Source organism: Falco peregrinus, chromosome 10 (assembly GCF_023634155.1).
Source record: "Falco peregrinus isolate bFalPer1 chromosome 10, bFalPer1.pri, whole genome shotgun sequence".
Taxonomy (NCBI): Eukaryota; Metazoa; Chordata; class Aves; order Falconiformes; family Falconidae; genus Falco; species Falco peregrinus.
In genome coordinates, this window is record NC_073730.1 from 12,044,694 (window position 1) to 12,063,728 (window position 19,035).

At 40.5% G+C, this 19,035-nt stretch overlaps 1 protein-coding gene and 1 long non-coding RNA gene across 6 annotated transcripts in view; one reads left to right on the forward strand and one right to left on the reverse strand.

The window, feature by feature from the left end:
- NTNG1 (netrin G1) overlaps nucleotides 1–19,035 on the reverse strand; it is a 158,793-nt gene that overhangs the window by 95,793 nt on the left and 43,965 nt on the right. The window lies entirely within an intron of this gene.
- On the forward strand, nucleotides 707–7,231 carry LOC114012107 (uncharacterized). Its single transcript, XR_003554383.2, has 3 exons — nucleotides 707–2,010; nucleotides 4,858–4,937; nucleotides 6,806–7,231. It is a non-coding gene; the product is annotated as an uncharacterized LOC114012107 (long non-coding RNA).

Sequence of the window (19,035 nt, forward strand, 5' to 3'; positions counted from 1 at the left end):
AGCAGCAATTGCCCTAATGCTTACATTTTGCATGTGGTTTCTAACAAGGTATTACCTGTTTACCGTGACAGCGCCAGATAATGAAACCATTAATTGGGAGATACTACTCATTAGGCATTGTCCTACTAAGGGCAAAGAGTCAAGAGTGGTGGAAGATTGGCAAGGCACAGAATCTGTCGCATGATAATTGATGTTATCAAACTGACTACATCCATTAGCTGGTTTGAGAGCATCTCGGTCAACGTCTGCAGAATTATTGTTGTGATGAAGACAGGGATGGTTGTAGACAGGAACATTTTACCATCAATAGCCTTTCATCACTGCAGTGACAGCATTTTAAGTTAAAGTGATTTAAGTTAAGAAAGAAAAAGTGCTAAAATCTCAGTGGAAGATTTGATGCTCTTTCACAGAGCTCCCAAGTGAGAGGCATCTGGATGACGAGACAAGCACTTTGAACTCTGAGCAAAACCAGCGAAAAGAAAATAAAAAGCATGTTTAAATCAATAACTTCTGGGGAGACTTAAAAAGATTAAACCAGGGAGGATCTGACTGGCCAAAAATAAATAATAATGCTTAACAACTTTGTGCACTTTTAAGCTTGGAAGTACATTGCAGATTATGGCCCTGACTCCGCAACAAACTCAGTGCAAGCAGGCCCTTAAAATTCAGATTTTTAAAGGATATTTAAGCCTTTAAAGGCCTGGAACATAGCCTCATGGAACACAGACCTTGCTAATTAATCTTCACGACAACACCTCCATGAGATATGGGATCCTATCCCAAATTTACATACAGATGCAGAATTAGAGAGAAATGCTTTTGCGTGATGAACTCTGTAATCCCTGATTATATTGTCCTGTTTCTTCCAAAGCCTTTTGGTAGATCACGTGAAGGCATTCTGGGCACTCAGAGTAGCTCTCAGATTATTAGATCATGCCTCTCTCCAACACTGTGAACTGAAAATGTATAATAGGAAAAAAAATAATATTTCCAGCACCAAATGCATCGGTGCATTTGGCAAATGCACTTAGGTCAGCCCATCCATGAAAGCACTCCTTGGACAAGGCAGCAGAGGGTATCAATCTCCAGCGTAATGCTCAGCTCACGTCAGCACATTTTTGTCCAAGTTGCTTTTCTGGCCATCCTGCTGCCCTGCAGGACCTCTGGCAAGGAAGGCACGCAGGAGCTACAGGGGGTCTCCTCAACCAGGAGGCTTCTACTGTCAATAACAACCACCTCGGTGTCTCTACCTCATGTTTTGTGGTCTGATACAGATCTCATCTTGCTCACTTTCTGATTATTTTGGACTATCCATGAATTCAGTGTGGAAGCCACTGATGGGGTAGAGAAAGGAGAGGTCTAAAACACTACAGCTGAAAGGTGTCATCCCGGGGCAAGGGAAAGCCAGCACAAAGGCAGGTTGGTCTGTTATCACAGACAGATGGTCTCAATTATTGTGGTGATCACAGAGGGAACATGAGAGCATCAAAAAACTGAGAAATCAAATCACCTTGGTGGTGACAGGGGGAATCAGGGTGCTGGAAACACTAAAAAACTACCTTTTATTTTCTTTTCTTTTTTACTGTGGTTATAAATTATTGCGGCCAGACTTTCAGTCCACAAGGGAAATGTATGGATAGCAAAATGTCTGAGAAACGTGTGAGAGTGGGGAGTGCTTTAACAACCCTGACCAGCCCCACCTGGGTCCCTGGCCAGGCCCTATTTAAGCTCAGGCTGGGGCTTTCATCTGCCTCATTTTCTTGAGTTGGGTTCAGTTTTCTTTTGTTTTGTCTCCTGCTGTGGCTTCCTCGATGACCCTGCTTTGCCTGCTTGCTGTGTGTGGGGCGGTTGATGGACGGTTTGTGTCTCCTGGTTGTGCTCAGGTCATGTGGGATGGTGCCCACCGGTGAGGTCGTGGCTGGTGCTGGGGTGGTCCTGTGCCCTTGTGTTGCGTGACTCTGCTCCTGTTGCTCTTTGGTGCTCACTGAGGGATACGCAGCGAGCGAGGAGGTAAGACACAACAGAAATGCAAAGCTCCACATCTGGCCCTAGGCGACAGTGGAGTAGGTTTAGATTAGCTGAGTATGTGAGTATGAAATCAGATTGTGGGATGTGAAATCATGGGAGCATGGAAATTTTCTGTTGGATAAATTTCAGGAAGACTGATGGTGTGAGCAAATTGGAACACTGCAGTCTGGGTGGGCTCCGGCAGTATGCTGCCGGGGGTGGGCCAGCAGCCCCCCCCCCCCTCCCCGGGATGGGCAGGGTGGTAGCTGTGAGCTGCATTTGGCTGGTGCTGCCTTGCAAGGGGTGGGATGTGTGGGAGTGGCAGGAGGCTTTGTTCTAACAGATCACACAACTGAAAAAGTAAGTAAATGTAACTAGTCCCATTTTTCCTGCCTGCAGACAAACTGAAGAAATGTGCCTTGCCACAGTGGTGGAGGCAGGTAGGACATGATGGTTGTGGCTTCTGCAAAAGGTTGCTCTTGGAGCTTTCTAACTGGTGTCCAAGGAAGCTCCATCTTCTACCCCCGTGGCCCCTACCCCTACAATAAAGGTTTGCTTGCCCTCCTGGTGGGCAGCTGTCGAGTAGTATCTCTGGAGGCTCATGCAAAGTATTGATGCCACAAGTCTTGGAAATTGAGTACCTTCAGATAGGCCAAGAATTCCAACCTGATTTCTGTGTCGACCAAGTGATGTAAGCAGAAGAGAGCACCCATGTGGTGTTTAATGGATGAGCTACAACAGTGTTCAGAACCCTATCTCATGCTAGTTCCAGTAAACGTGTCTTTCTTGGACAGCTCTTCGGGTAGACCATTCACTGCAGCCCCAAAAACCAGTCGCAGTCATGCGCATACAAACTCTCATGTGAGGCTAGAAATAAGCAGCGTAGAATGACAACTAAATGTTCTAAGGGTATCGAAAAATGAATCTAGTTTTGTAATGACTTAAATGAAAACTAGATGGGTCTGGATCTCTCCACTAAAGGACAGCATTATTGTGATTTTTTGGTTTGTATTTTAAAGGGAGGTACAGTGAAAACTGTTTTTCACAAGGCTGTTACTGGTTAGCTAGATCTTAATGTGGTAAACACTTTGGAAGTAACAGGATGGGCTTATGCTGCAGTTTAAAAAATCTTCTGTCCTCAATACATCTGGACTAAACCTTCCTGTCATCAAATTGCCACTTCAATAGTTTAATGATAATGTTGCATACACTGTTTCCTTATTGAGAAAGATGCACAAAACCCTCTATTCTTTTTTTTTCTCTTAGCCATAGTATTTTTTTAATCTGGAAGGTTTCTAAAACACTATAGTTCCATTAATATTGCTTCAAGAATTACCTGACTGTCGACCAAACAGTTACAGCTTTTTAATAGCACAGCTATCCTACAGTGTCTAAATATTCAGAGTATAACTGAAGACGGCTGTATTTGACTTGACATTGTAAAGTATTTCATACAAGCACATTCAAAAATGGACAGTGTAAAATAACAAACTATTACTAAACAAGCGAAGAGTTTTTTGTTTATTCCTACTGTATTTAAATGTAGAGTAATAAGAGAAGCCCACACTGGTACATGCAGTCACTAAAAAGCAAATAGTATGAAGAAAAAACACTTTTAAGATGACATCCACTTAACCTCTGTGCAGGTTCCACCTAGGTAGTGGAAGTCCAAAATGCTAATGTCTCACTAGGAGTATGTAAAAACAACCTCAGCACTTACACATGCGGTACATGCAATAACTCAAGCTACTTGCTGGGCTTGGCTGACTGAACAACGCTATAAGTAATAGGCTTTGTAATTTGTACTTAATTTGGGAATTTTCAGGTTCAGGGAAGCTCAATATACGGTCACAGAGCAGTATTATATAGTTGCAAATGGGCATGTTTGTAAGGGTGGGTGTAAGGCTGCACGTATGCAGATGCATGCAGGGTTCCTGTCCTGCTGGGGCTTTGCACCTGCTTGCTTGCTACCTTTTCCTCTGAGCACAGCAAAACAGATCAAGGGCTTCCAATCACTAAAGCTAATTTTACACTAAATTAGAATGAGGCTACTCTTTAAAACAGCACAAACGTAACTCTTCTGGGTTTGGAGGGGGGCCTTGAAACATTTAGAAAAAACTTAAGAAATCCCATTGTGTCAGTTTTCCAGTCCAGCAACTTCCAGTGGATCTAATGGAAAATCCCTTTCCTTCAGAGCTGCACCTTTGCTGTGGGCTCAGCCGTGCCTCAAGCAAGCCTTAGCCTGCAATCTAGCAGTGTGCTGCTTGCACAGAGCAACACCCCTGCCCCCACACTCCTACTGGGGAGCAGGTGGTCTCTGAGCTGGCAGCTTCTCTAAGGACAAATTCCCTGCAAACTTGGGAGATCCCACCTCTGTACCTAGCAATTATGTTGCTGTGTGGTGAGCTGGATGACAGAGCTGATGTGTCTGGAAAGCAAGTATGTTTTCCCTGTCTTAGTTTTCCACTGACTCAAGTGTTGATACTGCCGGAAGGGATGCAACAGCTGGGGAAGCCAAGCGGTGCAGATTGGCTTAAGGGCAACATGAAAATGCACTCTAAATTGCGAACAAAGAGCTAAATTATGCCTGTGCTGTCATGCTCACGCTTATCTGTTAAAAGGTCATTTACGTATACAAATAGCTACTTGTATGTGCAAGTGTTTATGCTGTAAAAAAAAATATTCTGGGGGTGTAAATGTGTACTGGATGTGGGCCCAACCAGTTCTGTCCCAACAAAATGACTTTCGCTACATATGTCACCTCAAGGCATTTGTCACCCCAATGATTTTATTCTTACGAAGGGCAGCAGGATTTAGGACAAGACATTCAGATTATTTCCTTTCCTACAGATGTAAACACAGCACCTGCAAATGCTACTGGGGTCAGCACTGAGGGTATTTCTGTTGCAATCTCTACAATCTAAACTCAGGTACGAAGAAATATTTTTTTTCTACAGGCAGTACTTTTTTTCCTAGATACATATACATGGTAGCATGCTTCAGTTTTTTTTTTCTTTGCTTCATCTGAAAATGCTGTTCTTTCCTATGAGTAGAACTGTAGAATATGCTATACCAGGGAAGTACAGCTGAGTTTGATTGAAGGTTATGTTATCTCATTGTGATTGTAGGTTTCGCTTTTAGACTGCCAGCATTCGGAGCTATCATGATGAAGACTGAGATACCAAAATGCACTGTATCAAGCTACTCTGATGGACACAAAGTTTATACAAAACTTTTTTTCATGCACCAAAACACATAACTCTTGTACTAGGAAGTTAAAAGGGGAAATAACAAAACCAAACCCCAAACCTAACTGCCTTTGTAAAGACAAAGAGTCCTTGTTTAAGTATTCACCCTCAGGAAAAAGGTTTTACCATTTATTCCCTGTTTATAATTTCCACCAACTTAAAAGATACTACCTGCTTGCCTAAATGTGCAGCTACAACAGACAGTCGTTCTGCATGATATCTGTGGGATACCGAGTATGAAGCAGAGTAAGACAATGAGCAGAAGGATACCAAATCCTCTGTGGTATTTATTAATGGTTGCCTGTGACAAACCACTGTTGCCTTTAATAGTTTTCCTGGGGTGATTCCTGCTTCCTCTGTGGGAGACTTTTAAGACTACTAGAGAGGATTCCTAAGGAGTAGTTCAATAACTTTTGTCCAATGTGATGCAAAAAATAGTTGGAAAAATAGTATCTCAAATTTTGCTTTATTTTTTCCAAAAGGAACTAATTTTAGGACAGATGCTCTAATCAAATACCTATACAGCCTACAGAAATTAATGTGTATATTATTGAGAGCCTTACCAAAATAGTAAGTTGATGTTTTATTAATCATCAGAATGAGACAAACACTGAGTGCAATTCAATAAACAGTTAATTCCCTAAATCTGAACAATCTTTTACTGTGTTATCATTGTAGACAGCTTTGCTAAGCCAAGGCAGGTTGTCTTCCCCAGCTATGATAGTCCCTTATTTGGCGTATTATCACACCAGTTTCAACAGGCTACCCATGTCATAGGATGTAGCAATGTAATGTACTTGCTATGAATAAGGATAGCAAAACTGTCACTTCAAGCTATAAGAAAACTTTATCAATCCATGTTTATGCAATATTGCATGTTTATGTAGCATTTTGCTTATTACTTTGTAAGCTGTAAATCTCCAGATGATTTACAAGCAGGCGTGTTCAGCTGCCCACAGAGTTACAGCTGGGGGTGATCAGACAAAGAGGTGAAGTAATTAGTGCTCAGACCAAGCTAAGCCTGGAACACACCCTTTTCCTTTGCCCCACAGGCCTTTTTTTCAAAGAGTTTTTTTTTTTTTAATTAATTACATGGCTAATGCCACAGAGAAAAGAAACTGCAGAGCCAGACAACAAATAAAAGGGACTGAAGTGACAAAAGAAATTCTTTGTGTTGGGGATATCTCAGCTGTACTTCTGGGACTGTTTGCATCTGTAGGCACTGTTTGTCCTCCTCCTGTGTTATTGATTCTGTGCCCGTGGATTTCATACAAAATTATATTCCTACAATAACCATAATTTTATTTCTGATTCTTAACGTCAGTATTGGTTTTGACAAGTTCTGACCTGTTCCTGTATTAGCAATGTGCCTACTGCCATTTTTAATAAACTTTAGAGCCGATGGATTAACACTGGGTGTCAAACATGACAATTAGAATTGGTGATGTTATGGAGAAACACTGGTTTTAATATATATATATATATATAAACTTACTATTGCCACGGAATCTGCACTCATTTCTGTTGTGTTTGATCATTTTTTGCTACAGAATTCCCAGGCTCAGAGGACCCTTCCGTGTATGTGAACCACTTAAAGATGAATGAAAAGGAACATAAACAAAAATGACAATTGTAAGTGAAATCCAATTTCACCTCATTTCTCTTAAAAGGTGTGCTACATTGTTTTCCCTTCATTTGTGTTTGTCAGGGTGAGAAAATAAATATTTTTAATGAATCACAGTGTATACCTACATAATGTGGAATTGTTCCAGAAACAAAATCAAATGTTGGATTTTAATCTACAGCGAAGGGATGTCCTATTAGTATTCACAATGAATTGTGTGATGTCTGCACATTCAGATTATAGCACATAGTGCTTTGAAAGAGAACAAAGACACTCATCAAATCCACATTATGATACTCCATCAATGTAAGTAATTCAATCAAAAAACTATACAGTATCTTTTCAGGAAGGGCTGCAAACTTTGTGAAAAACTAGTAATTTGTTCAGTTCTGTGCCAGAAATTGTCATGTTTTTTCCTTTATTACCTATATCCATAATTAAAAACAAATAACTGCATGGCTCTGAAAAAATACACAATAATTTCCTACGCTAATTTGTACTATGACTATTATCTGCAAATTTATAGTTCGGTATGGTACGTGATTCCACTGACTCCTAACAACCTTTCATTTTCAAAATTTATTTCATCACAGCATGTTGAAATATAGAGAATCCAAACTGGCTGGGTGGCAGGGCAGGGGGAAGGAGAGCAGCTGCTCTCCTGTCCCCTGCAGAGCAGGGGGCATAATGCCTGCAGGATCCCTACTGCTGCCCCTTGGGCACTGCTGCCTTGGGTGGGAGACTCAGAGCAATGGGAATCGGGGATAAAACCAGTCCCCAAAAATACTTCATGGCCTTAGTTACTGTCCCAAATGACACGGAATACTTCCTGAGTCTGAATGAGTGTTTTCTACCTGAAATAAAATATTGCACCTCTAAGTGCAAGAAAGGCTTATGATAATGTGTGTAATATTTCAGTTAACGCATCAGATGCGTAGCACATGAGCAACTCCCCTGAGCGGAGCCAAGCTTGCTTACTGAGCTGATTGTAGAGTTACTCCCACCCAGCGATGAAGAGGCTTCCTTCACCACAGAGCTGTGGCAAGACTGCTGCGGTACGGCTTCCACTCTGAACTCAGCTTGCCTCCTCTGTTACAAGGAACAGCTACCAGCACATCAACTGGGATAGCTCAGGCAACCCCGTTAGTAAGAGCAGGGCAGCCTGCGCTGTGTAGCACTGCTCGGCACCGATGCTTTTGCTTACATGGATGTTGTGCTGCCAATTTGTTATCTGTACTGTTAACACTCTTCTGAGGTTAAGCCTGGGTGTATATGCCAGGATGAGACAGCTGTAACTCATGAAAACTGTAGAATGAATATACACTAAAAAATGTTTGACTTTTGGTAAGCATTAGGTGGGGAAGTTTCTCACAAGGAGAGACTGAATGTAAGTTTTCTATAGCGGAAAAAACAGTCTTTCTGCAATTGCCTGCTGGGATGCCTGAAGGTAAAGTTTAACGACAAGGATTCCTTTTACCCTAATACATTCCAATCTATTATACAGTAAGTTGATAAGAGAGGCTCAAAGTATGTTCCTTTCCACCGTACCACCCTGGGAAGCTGTAAATTACAGCATATTATGTTCACTATCAGTTCCACCTATCACAGGCTTGTCTTACAGAAGATGTGATAAAGAGAAACACCTTGGATAAAGTAATGCAATTAACTGCTGCCGTTTGAAATCTGAAAAATTACTTTTTCTTATCCCAGCCTGTCTAGCTGTTCAACCATTTTTGAGCAAAAATGCTGTTTAATGACTTGATGGCTGACTGGAGGACTACTTTCCAACAGATTCTGTTTCTTGTAGTGGTACAGGGCAGATCAAAATCTTGCACCAGCCACCAGTATCCTGGCTGTGCAGCCCAGAGGTCAGGGATGTTCAGGGGCAGGAGCATACCGGGACAGCCCAGCTCCATCTCCAGCTGCCTCAGTGAGGGGTACGATGGCGACATCACCTCCTTATCACTTGGCTGTGCTTGAGGTAAGATGCTCTGTGGCTGGGTAAGGCAGCACCCGAAGCCCGAACGGCTTGCAGTTGCCTTGCCACAATGATAGATAACGTCTCCATGTGTTCCTACTGTTCCTCTGTAATTTAAACAACCTAGTGTTGTTCAGCATTTATCCTTAAAGGGAGTTCTAGGTCGCCGTTTGTACTAAAGGAGCTATATGAAGTGCACTCATTAGAATGAGAAATACCTGTTTATAAAATGAGTCACTATTTGTAAGGGTACAAAAATAAAAGACCCGAGAGAAGGTGAGATATTCTTTCCTCCAACACAGAATTTACGGCTATACTATGCTACAAACCAAACCATGTGCCTCTTTCTTTAAAGATATGCAGCATTTACATTTTTTATATTAAAACATTTTGCATATTCAATCTGAGTATTTTTGGCCCCTAATAAAGTGTTTTAAGGATAAGAAGTGGCATTGCTTTGCTTATAACAATGTCTTTAGACAGCTTACAAAATCACCCTGTTCAACATGGCTGTGATATGGTAATGCAAAAATAATAATAAAAAAACCAAAGGAAAAGCAACCTGAAAAGATTTATGCCCATAGATTTATTAAATTTCATGTCTTCTAAATTTTGATTGGGTATTTACTGAAAGTCCTGCAGTGAAATCAATGGAAAATAACTCCAAATTTTAGCTGATAACTTAAGTCAACATAGGGCTCTAAATAATTTTAAATGGTTTTGAGATTATTTTTGTGTATTTGAATAATTGGTTAAATAATTCTTTACATGGGCACTGGAAATTCAAAACATTGGCCAACAATTAAAATGTACATAAGAAAGCAAGCAAGCCTGCTACATTAGCTTTGATTTTAATAACTCATAGTGACATACTAAGGTTATTTTAAATAATGTATTAGTATAATTTATTTGATAAGCAAGCTGAGAGAGGTACTTGGTTTTGCCATAGAAGCTATTTAAAAAAAAAAATCTGCTGTCTACCTCTTGCTTCCTTGCAAACATTTGTGACTATCTGTATCTCTTTGCTTATTTGTATATATTTTGGAACACAGTACTGTCTAGGTTTATATTATAAAAACAACTTCTCTACTTGACATTAAGCCCAGTAAACTTTCTTTTTAAAGTTCCAGTATCTTAGATTGCTTTTCTAGACTTATTTTTGTAAACATTATTTTGCAGATGTAAGAGGTGGAAACTTAGAATTACAATATATATGGATACGTAGAAGTTTGCAAACAGCTTTGACTCTGACTTAGGATTTTCTTGTAGGGTCTGTACTCCCCAAACCTGGAGAAACTGCTTGTATACATGTGGATGACTAGGAACTTGGCTGATGCCAAGATTTTGGATATGATGCTCAAAAATAGAAACTTTATTTTTTTTAATCTGCAAGCACGTAAGAAAAGCATTTTAAACTCTATGTTGTATATCTGAAGGGATATTTAAATATTTATTATGTTATAAAATAACCTTATGCCACAGAAAAGATTTTATTAGGACTTTATGGTTTTATTGAAATGCTCTGAAGTTCCTCTCAATGAGGCAAATCCTATCCTGAGATTCTATTAATTTAATTCCTAGTCAAGAATGCACTGAAACCAACAGATGCTCAAAATGAATAAAACCTGAATAGCAATTGAATAAAAGCTCTGGGAGGTATCCCAGTACTTAAAAGGCCCCAGTTGATCCTGTCACTTCCCAGCAGTTTTTAGCTCCGTATACATCACGCTTCTCTGAAGCTGGCCTGCTTTGCCATCAGCCATTCTCCCACAATGTCAGTGGAGGAAAGTGACTTGCACTAGTTTCTGAGTGAGAAAACCCAATGTCACTGCTCTGCTCCTGGAGCTCGGAGATGGGACAGGGCTGAGGACGGGAACCTTGCGGCACCCTGGGGCTGTGGGGAGCTTGCAGGCCTGGGGAGCAAAGGCCACAGCCCCACCTGAAGGCAGGTAAAAAGGCCGTAAAACAAATGTCTGACTAGAGTAAATCTAAAGAGTAATTGTGTATCTCTGAGTGTAAGGCAAGCATGTTTCATAGCAGCGCTTGCCTTACCTTTTGTTAATTAAAGAAATGCTTCATAATACAATAGCTGTCATAGATGATATAATTGCTATCACTTTGATAACTTCATTAAATTACACCGCAGGATGTAAGTCCTTCAGGGCACCTTCATTTAAGATGCTTGATATTTGTCAGTCACCATCATGAATGGGATTTTTTACTTTTTTTTTAATACCACCTACAAATGCCTGGCTCTGTTAGCTGAGTCTAGACTAGCAGGGCAGTCAGGCATGGGCTGGTGTAACTACAAGACAGAAACAGGATGGAAGGCAGATTTGCTGAGATTTTGACTAGCTTATGCACAATAATGAAGGTTGTCATTCTGCAGAAGGATTTAGGATAAGTTATGTAGTAATGGTGCTCGAATTGTGATGTTGTACTGGATAGCCAACATTTGCCATTAAAAAGCACATTATATTGTCAATGACGGATTCTACACCCAAGTGTTTCTCATCCTGCTATTCATTCCCATTCCCAGCCGAAGAGACAGCCAGTGTATTCTCAGCTTACCTTGTGGTCCAAGAGGCACAACTGTGTTGAATACCATAGGTCTGTGTAAAATGTTCAGTTTCATTAGCAAGATTAATATAATGGCCTAAGCTAAACAGAAAAAAAAAAGGGAAAAAAAAAAAAGCTTTCTGCTGGGCTGCTGAATGTATTAATTACTGCTGCTTGTTTACACATTGGTATAGCAGCAGCATGTCACAGAGTGGTTTGAGCCCACAGCCTGCTGAGGGGCATTGTCCACACAGGGAAGAAGACAACCTCTGCCTGGAGGCATTCCCCATCTTGACAGCATTTTGATACATCTCATTGTCAGTTTCATTATTTTGGTGATGGCCAGCTGCTCATTTGTCACTGTTACAATGACATGCTGTCATGCACTGGTCTTAGCAAAGCTCAGGTGTTTGCTTCTTGTTGTGCCTTGGAGAAGAGGACGCAGAACAGCCACAGCCTATACTCCTGATTTACTCAGGAATAGGAAAACTTCAGGAAGCAGCGCAAAGAATAAGAAGGTTAAGCCCTGTATGTGTTTGGTGCTGTTAGGCTGGCATTTGGGATGGACAGGTCCTTCACGTGTCCCTCAACTCCTGCTAAAGACTGCATGAATCTTTGCATGGATTTAAATTGAAGCAGACTTACTCTGAGACACTCAATTATATAAACAGCAGCAAGAGTCTATAAAACACAATTATCCCACAAGAAATAGTAGAGAAAAAAAGGGACACACTATGTTCAATAGGAGATACTGTGAGTAAAATATTTCTCTTAATGACAAACAATTGTAAAGGTTTAAAGAGTGACATTACTGTGACAAGCAATGTACCGCTCCAGTCATCTCAGATGAGGACTTCTCTCCCACTGTGTTTTATTGTTTGGGATTATTTTATTACTGGACTTCACTTAATGTAAAATTAATTACTCCTTATATCCATATTTTTTTAAACCCCACCAATTATCAAGTGTAACATTTAAAATAATTCACCAAGTGAGTTTAATGAAATTACAAATAGACTAAGTTCTGCAAATAGAACTGCTGCTTTGAGAGCAGGCTGCAGCACGCCGCCTGTATGGTGTTAGTGGAACAGGCGGTAACGATGCATGCGTATGCTAGACTTTGGAAATGAAACTTTGCTGAACTGGTGAAATACCAAGAACGATAATTAAATATGAGAGTGGTCTTGTATCAAAATATACCTTTCATCCATAAAAGCAGCACCCCAGACTGCAGTCTCTGTAGGTGCTCTCATGCTTTGTATTTTTAAAATACTTGTTTAAAGGACAGCTGTAGTATAAGTCAAGTCAATGGTGAGAAGGCTGGATGAGGGACTTATTTGGGGTTTTGAATATTTAGCAGGATAGACAAGTAAGAAGGGCTGGAGAAAGCTTACTTAATTTTTGCAGTGATCCAAGACAGACAAAGTACTTGTAAGGACTTCTTTCAGTATAGTTGCTTTTCCAGTTTTAGACGAAACTTCTGTTTTCCCTGCTTTTACCTGACTTAATGCAGAAATCATTACATACAAAGTAGATTCTGTGCTACATCCCTAAGCTACTCCAGAGCTTGAGGGGAGATCACCTTTAGCCTCCTGGGTGGTACCACTAAGGCTGAATAAAATCTCTGGAAAAATATAATTTACTTTTTAGTGCTGTGAAAATCTAGTTAAAATCTGGACTATATTGCTTATATTCCCATCATTAATGAAGTGTTAGGGGAAATCTGTCAGGATTAAAAAGTCAGAATAAAGTGGGAATAACTTTTGTGACTTCGTTAAAGCTGCAGTACACAAAACCCCCAAGGAAATTAAATCCTCAAACATGTATTAGGTTTTCCTGCAGTGTCTTTAACTGAAAACAATTTCCTCTGAAAAATGCATTAAGACTTCAGAAGCTGAAGATTTTGATACTCAGATATGTGTAAACTAAATTACATTTTGTTTCCCTGACCAATCACAATTGATGCTGGTACCATTATTGGGATTTTTACTTGTGAAAGTGCCACTGAATGCTTAACTGCTTCAGAAACGGGCAGTTATAGGGGCAGAGGGGCAGCATTCAAGGCAATGCTTTTCATGGGAAGAAGCATTTACTGACACATGCTATTGCAAACCTTCTGGCCAGAAAATGTGAATTCTTTAGTCACAGCTGAGAGCCTTTGCTCCCCAAAGGAGCCTCCCTGAAGTCACTGCAGCTGTATCTGAGAGCTGACTGTGTGAACCACATACAACGCCGTATAAATGAGATTGGTAACCAGAGCATCGAGGGAGTGGCTGCTTACAAAAATCCAGCTCTAAGGCACAGCAGTCCTTACTCCTGTACTTCTACAGGTAGGCTTTGGGATGTGTCCTTGGTCAAAGAAGTAGTCTGAAAAGAAAGAAACTTGGGAGGGGGGGGAAAAAAAAAAAAAGACTAGGACTAAATTCTGAAACAAGTCAGTGACAACTGTCGGCAACACTGGATAAAACTGAAATAGAGAGGTGATAATGGTATGAAACAGGGAAGGAGGAGTGTGAAGAACTGAGGTCGTCAGAAAAAAAAAAAGGCAATAAACAATTGAAGTTTAAAAAAGGTAACTTCTTGTTACTTTTTTTCTTTAATCTTCAGGTCATTTCCCTGAATATAAAAGCCAGAAAGCCACAGCCAGGTCTGTCTTTCATAAATGGTAAGGCATACTGGTAGTCCTGCTGGTTCCTCTTGAAAACAGCTGATAGGGAAGGTCTGCTGTTAATGCAGCTCTGCTAATTTGTGATGAGTATGCAGAAGGTCCCACTCGCCAGGAATTATGAGCGACCCACCCAGAGGCAGTTTACTTATCAATGGGGCCAAGCATCTTTCCAGGCAAGGTTCTGACTAAAAAGTACCTTTTCCCCCCTTTGCCATTTAAGCCCTCTTCCTGGGTTTCTCAGGTATTTGGCTACGGTTCCTTTCCTTTTCCTAGAACATGATATTATAGCAAAAAGTACTTGTGCCAATCTCTCCTCATAACTCTGCTTCTGACCCATCATGCCCATAGTCACTATTTTAGTCACGGTCCCCGTTTCTTTATTCCGGTTGCTAACACCCTCAGAAGGGTAACCATTATAACAGCAACAAAACACACAGCATGTCACCCATCCTTAGTCCCAGCACAGTGGATATGCTCACATGGCAAAATCGGGGAGTAACTACAACACAAAAATGCCCATCTATGCCAGCACGACTCTATCCTGTGTTGGTAGCATTAGCACTGGAAGTGTAGGGTAACAGGATCACACATTACTTACGAGTTCCCAGAGGTCTTGGCTCCTCGTTCCTACCTTTTTTTTTAATATGTGCTAACACAGTCCAAATAGCGTAACTACATTCATACACATAAAATCACACCTTCATTTTGCTGTGCATGAGGCAAAGAGTCGAGTGTCTGATCTGAAGGCAGCAGACTATCTACAACGAGGAATTTTGCACGCAGAAGAAAAGCATAAGAAAATGAAAGGTCGCTGTCTCGAGGTGGGTAAAGAAGATGGGATGGAAAAGTGCTAGATTAGAAAAAAGTGAAAAAGTGAATTACCATTAAGTCATTTTCCCTGCTGTCTAATTTCCTCTCATTCCTCCATGTGGATGTTATGCTAAATGACAAAACAAGCGGTAAAAACCAGGACAAGAACTTCTCATGCAGAACAGCCACAAGTGCAACTTTGTAAGTCCTCTTTTTCCTCCTATCTTTTCCCCAAAAGTCTAAACATGCTCTTAAAAGGAGCGTATGTTTGTGAACCAGTGGTGGGCTGTTAATGGAACTTGACCATAATTTATTTTTATGGCTTGCAAAGTTAAGTGATTTTACTTAACATGCCATTTTTAAATCTAAATGCATGAGAATACAGAGAAGGAAAAGTATGAGATACAGCAAATGTACTAAGGAAAATTTATACATCTCCACTGAAAAATAAACTGGTGGTCTGGTTCAATGATACTGTATTTCTCCAGCATGAGGCAACTCTAGCAGGTAAGCCTCCTACAGAGTTTGACAAATAAGTCTACCTGGTTCCTCTAAAATATTTATTCAAATGAGGGAGAGATCTCACAGTTTAATACCAATTCACTTAATGGACGGACCGCTGAGTGGGTGCACTAATTGCGTTAAGACAGGTATCGCACAGAATTTTGTTTGCTGGGTGCAAAGGTTTAGTGGCAGGTCAAAACTAATTTATGTTAATTGTTTGGAGCTACTATGTCATATTTGTCATCATCACACCTAATACCCTCTACTTGACAGTTAATCTCAGCCTAGCTACTAAAAAGAAAAGGGTCCTCATATACTCGGGACCTCTAAACCCTTTCTGACTAGAGCTGCTACTAGCTCCACTAGGAAAACTCTTCAGGAAACAAAGCTCCTGTTGGTGATACAATCATCCTGAATGCTTGGTAAGATCTTTTATCAGGCTCTAGTGATTATTTTGAATGTTAAAGTAAACATTTCAAATTTTTTCCTGCTTTATTGACACCGCTGTAAGAAGTAAAGCAAGAAAAGTGAATTATACAAATGCACAAAGACAAACTTCATGTCTGTTGTAAAGTTATACATGGTCTTATACCTTACTCTTACTATTATTTAAGCACTAGATTGGAAAGCAATCTTTAAAAAACATATAAATCAGCTATGACTGCTATGATTTATTTGGTTTACATTCTTTTGCCTTCTTTTCAGTACCTCACACTTTTGTTGTAAACAGCTATTTATGATCACCTCTTTGTTGTTCAGACAAAAAAAAAATGGACAGGTCAGTAAAGACGGACAGAGTGGCCATCTGGTTAAATAACGTATTTCAAGAGGGCTACAGGAGATAAAAGAAAATCTGACAGTTCACATTTGCCTTTATCCTTCACCACGTCCAAGGATGCCCCCCAAATATGACGTATACTTGAATATATTCTTGATTTTCTTTAAAGCTAATGTGCCTAAAAATACCCATAAAATCTTCCAGATACTAACTGGAACATTATGCCTTATTTGCACAGGAAGCTTCATATTCCCACTTCTGCCTCAAACCAGCCAATTTCTAGGAGAAACATCAAGCAATTCACTGTGTGTGCCTGCAAAGCCTGGGTCATGCTGTTGTCAAATGATGAGATTCAAGGCATTGCAAACTACGTAACGGGTACAGCAAGGCTTCAGGTGGGCTCTTTTGTAAACTGCCTCATCTACACTGATCTGCCAACTGGCATTTTTCTGTAGGCTTTTTAATTTCTTTTCCCCTACTGTAATTATGAGAGGTACATCAGTGCCTAAGGCTATGTTACTATCTCTAGACTCAGGCGCTTTAAAGTAATGTCTGTTTTTTGCATCTTCTATTTTCTAGTTTGGTATTAACGCAGACGTATGTCGTGGCTTCTCAGTGTGGCAGCTGTAGGTATCCTCACTTCTCAGTGGCCCTGCCTGGCCTGAGTATGTTTGCATAAAGATAATGCATAAAAGATGTTTTCCCCACAGAAACCACAAAGTAAATGTAACAAGTAATCAATCGTCTGAACAGCAATCAGGAAACCTCTTAACGAACATCCTACACAAACACAATAATTAATCTCAGCTATGACCTGAATAGCAATTAATATAATCAGCTTCAAATGGTGTGCCTATTGTACTCGGTTTTTGGCTGTCACAGTGAGGATGTTATATGCAATATAAACATATTGGTTTGTTTTGAAGAATACTAATTTCAGGAGGGAAAGGTGACACAAATGTTTTATGCAGATCAGGTTGTTTGTTCCTACGTGTTCAGACTAAAGCAAAACACAGTGTCAATGTCAAAGCAGAACAAAAAGGATATATACACTCAGAAACTACAAAAATAACCAAGCCACCAAACCTAACACAAAGCACCCAGCAAACCCAGCTCTCTAACCACAAAGCCTCACACAAGCAATCGCGGTCTGTGAACATTAAGTGGCAGAGAAAGAGAAGTGTTTGGGCACAGGCTCAATGTAGGCAGTGTAAACTTAGCTCTCCTCTATTAATTAGTTGGACATGTAATTTTGAAAACCACAGGCTGATCCTCGTATGCTAGTATAAGTCTGCCAAATGCCATTTTACTCATTTAGTCCAGTTGAAGATAGCTAATGCAAATCTTTTGGGACAATACATTTCCTTCCCTGAATTAGTAAGTAACGCTTAAAAATTTCATAAAGTGAATTTTGAAAGTCTCATTCACTCTGCATTCATGTTGGGCAATAAAAGCAGGCAGGAAGGTTTCACTCCCCAGCAGGCAGGCTGGAGGCAGCCGGGCACGGTAACATTGATATTGCAGCACTGCAGAGGTGTTTTTAAAATATACGAGCAAAAGTGTTTTCCCTAAGGAATAAAATCATGCACCTATCTTCCAGTCACACTTCTAAGAATCTTTTCTTTTACACAGCTTTTCTTTTTACAGATCCTAACTACTAAAATTAATGTTGGAAATGCCTAAGGAAATGTGGCCGAAAACAAGCTCCTCCTTGGACAAATACAGGTAACTTACTGACTTTCAGTATCAAATATATTTAAGGATGGAATTTACTTCATACTGTTTATTTATTTAACTTGGCTGTCATTTCAAAATCATGGGGGAGGGAAAAAAGAGGAATTCCTTGTCTTTTCCCTAGTGGCAGCTCAAACTAGTTGAGATTGCACAGATGCTCTCTAGGGATTGTTAAGAAGCGCTCATCATGACATTTTTCTCAAATGACACTGAAATTGTCTTACGAGTCATTAGATCCATCACTTAGATTTAACTATGCATTATGCACATTATATCAGGTACATGAAAAGGTAGGGCTGGCCAAAGGATGGAAAATTCTGACAGGTAACCGTTGAACAGTTACATGTCAAGAAGAAAATAGGTTGTTAATAATAACCTCACTTACAAAGGAAAAGGATGAGGAGCAATGTAAAAAGAAGGGGGGGAAATCAGAAAAGTAATAGGGCTAGAGGAAGGAGTGGAATACAAGACAGGAATGTGCTAACAGTGGTTCAAGAAAGACCCCAGCACAACTAATAAAACTTAACATATATTTTATTGAAGATTTTTCCTCATCAATAATTATTTTCTGCTCTTCTGTGTGGTGTCTCCACAGACAGTTCTTGTTTTCACTTCCTCCACCATGCTTCAATGCACATGTATGTTTTCCTTCTACATATAGTGTGAAAGCAAAATAAAAGTGTTCCTAATTTCTCAGCCGCTGAAAGAACACCCATTGCCATTTCTACTGTGGCCTACACTTTCTTTCCCTTTGCCAAAGAAGGAATCAGCAACTCCCAAATTCAGTTTGTTTTGTCCTCCATTCCACAGAAAATGCCATTTTTAGAAAGCAAGCCTCCTCGTTCCCTCTGCCCTCCCTGTCTCACAATGCATGGCCAGTTCCTTTGGATTCCTTTGTGGCTGCTCTTATCTGCTGGTACCAGCAAGGGCTCATTCTGCCTCCTGAGTCCCACGGGCACAGTTCACATCCAGGTCCTGCTGCTCCAGGGACCCCAGCAGCCACGCTGTCCTCAGATAGCCTCCGGGATCTTCTCCTCTGCGCTCGCAGGCATAAGGCAGGCAGATGGGCTCTCACATGGTGATGAGGACAGCAAGGCACAGGATGTGCAGTGTCCCTTGTAGAGA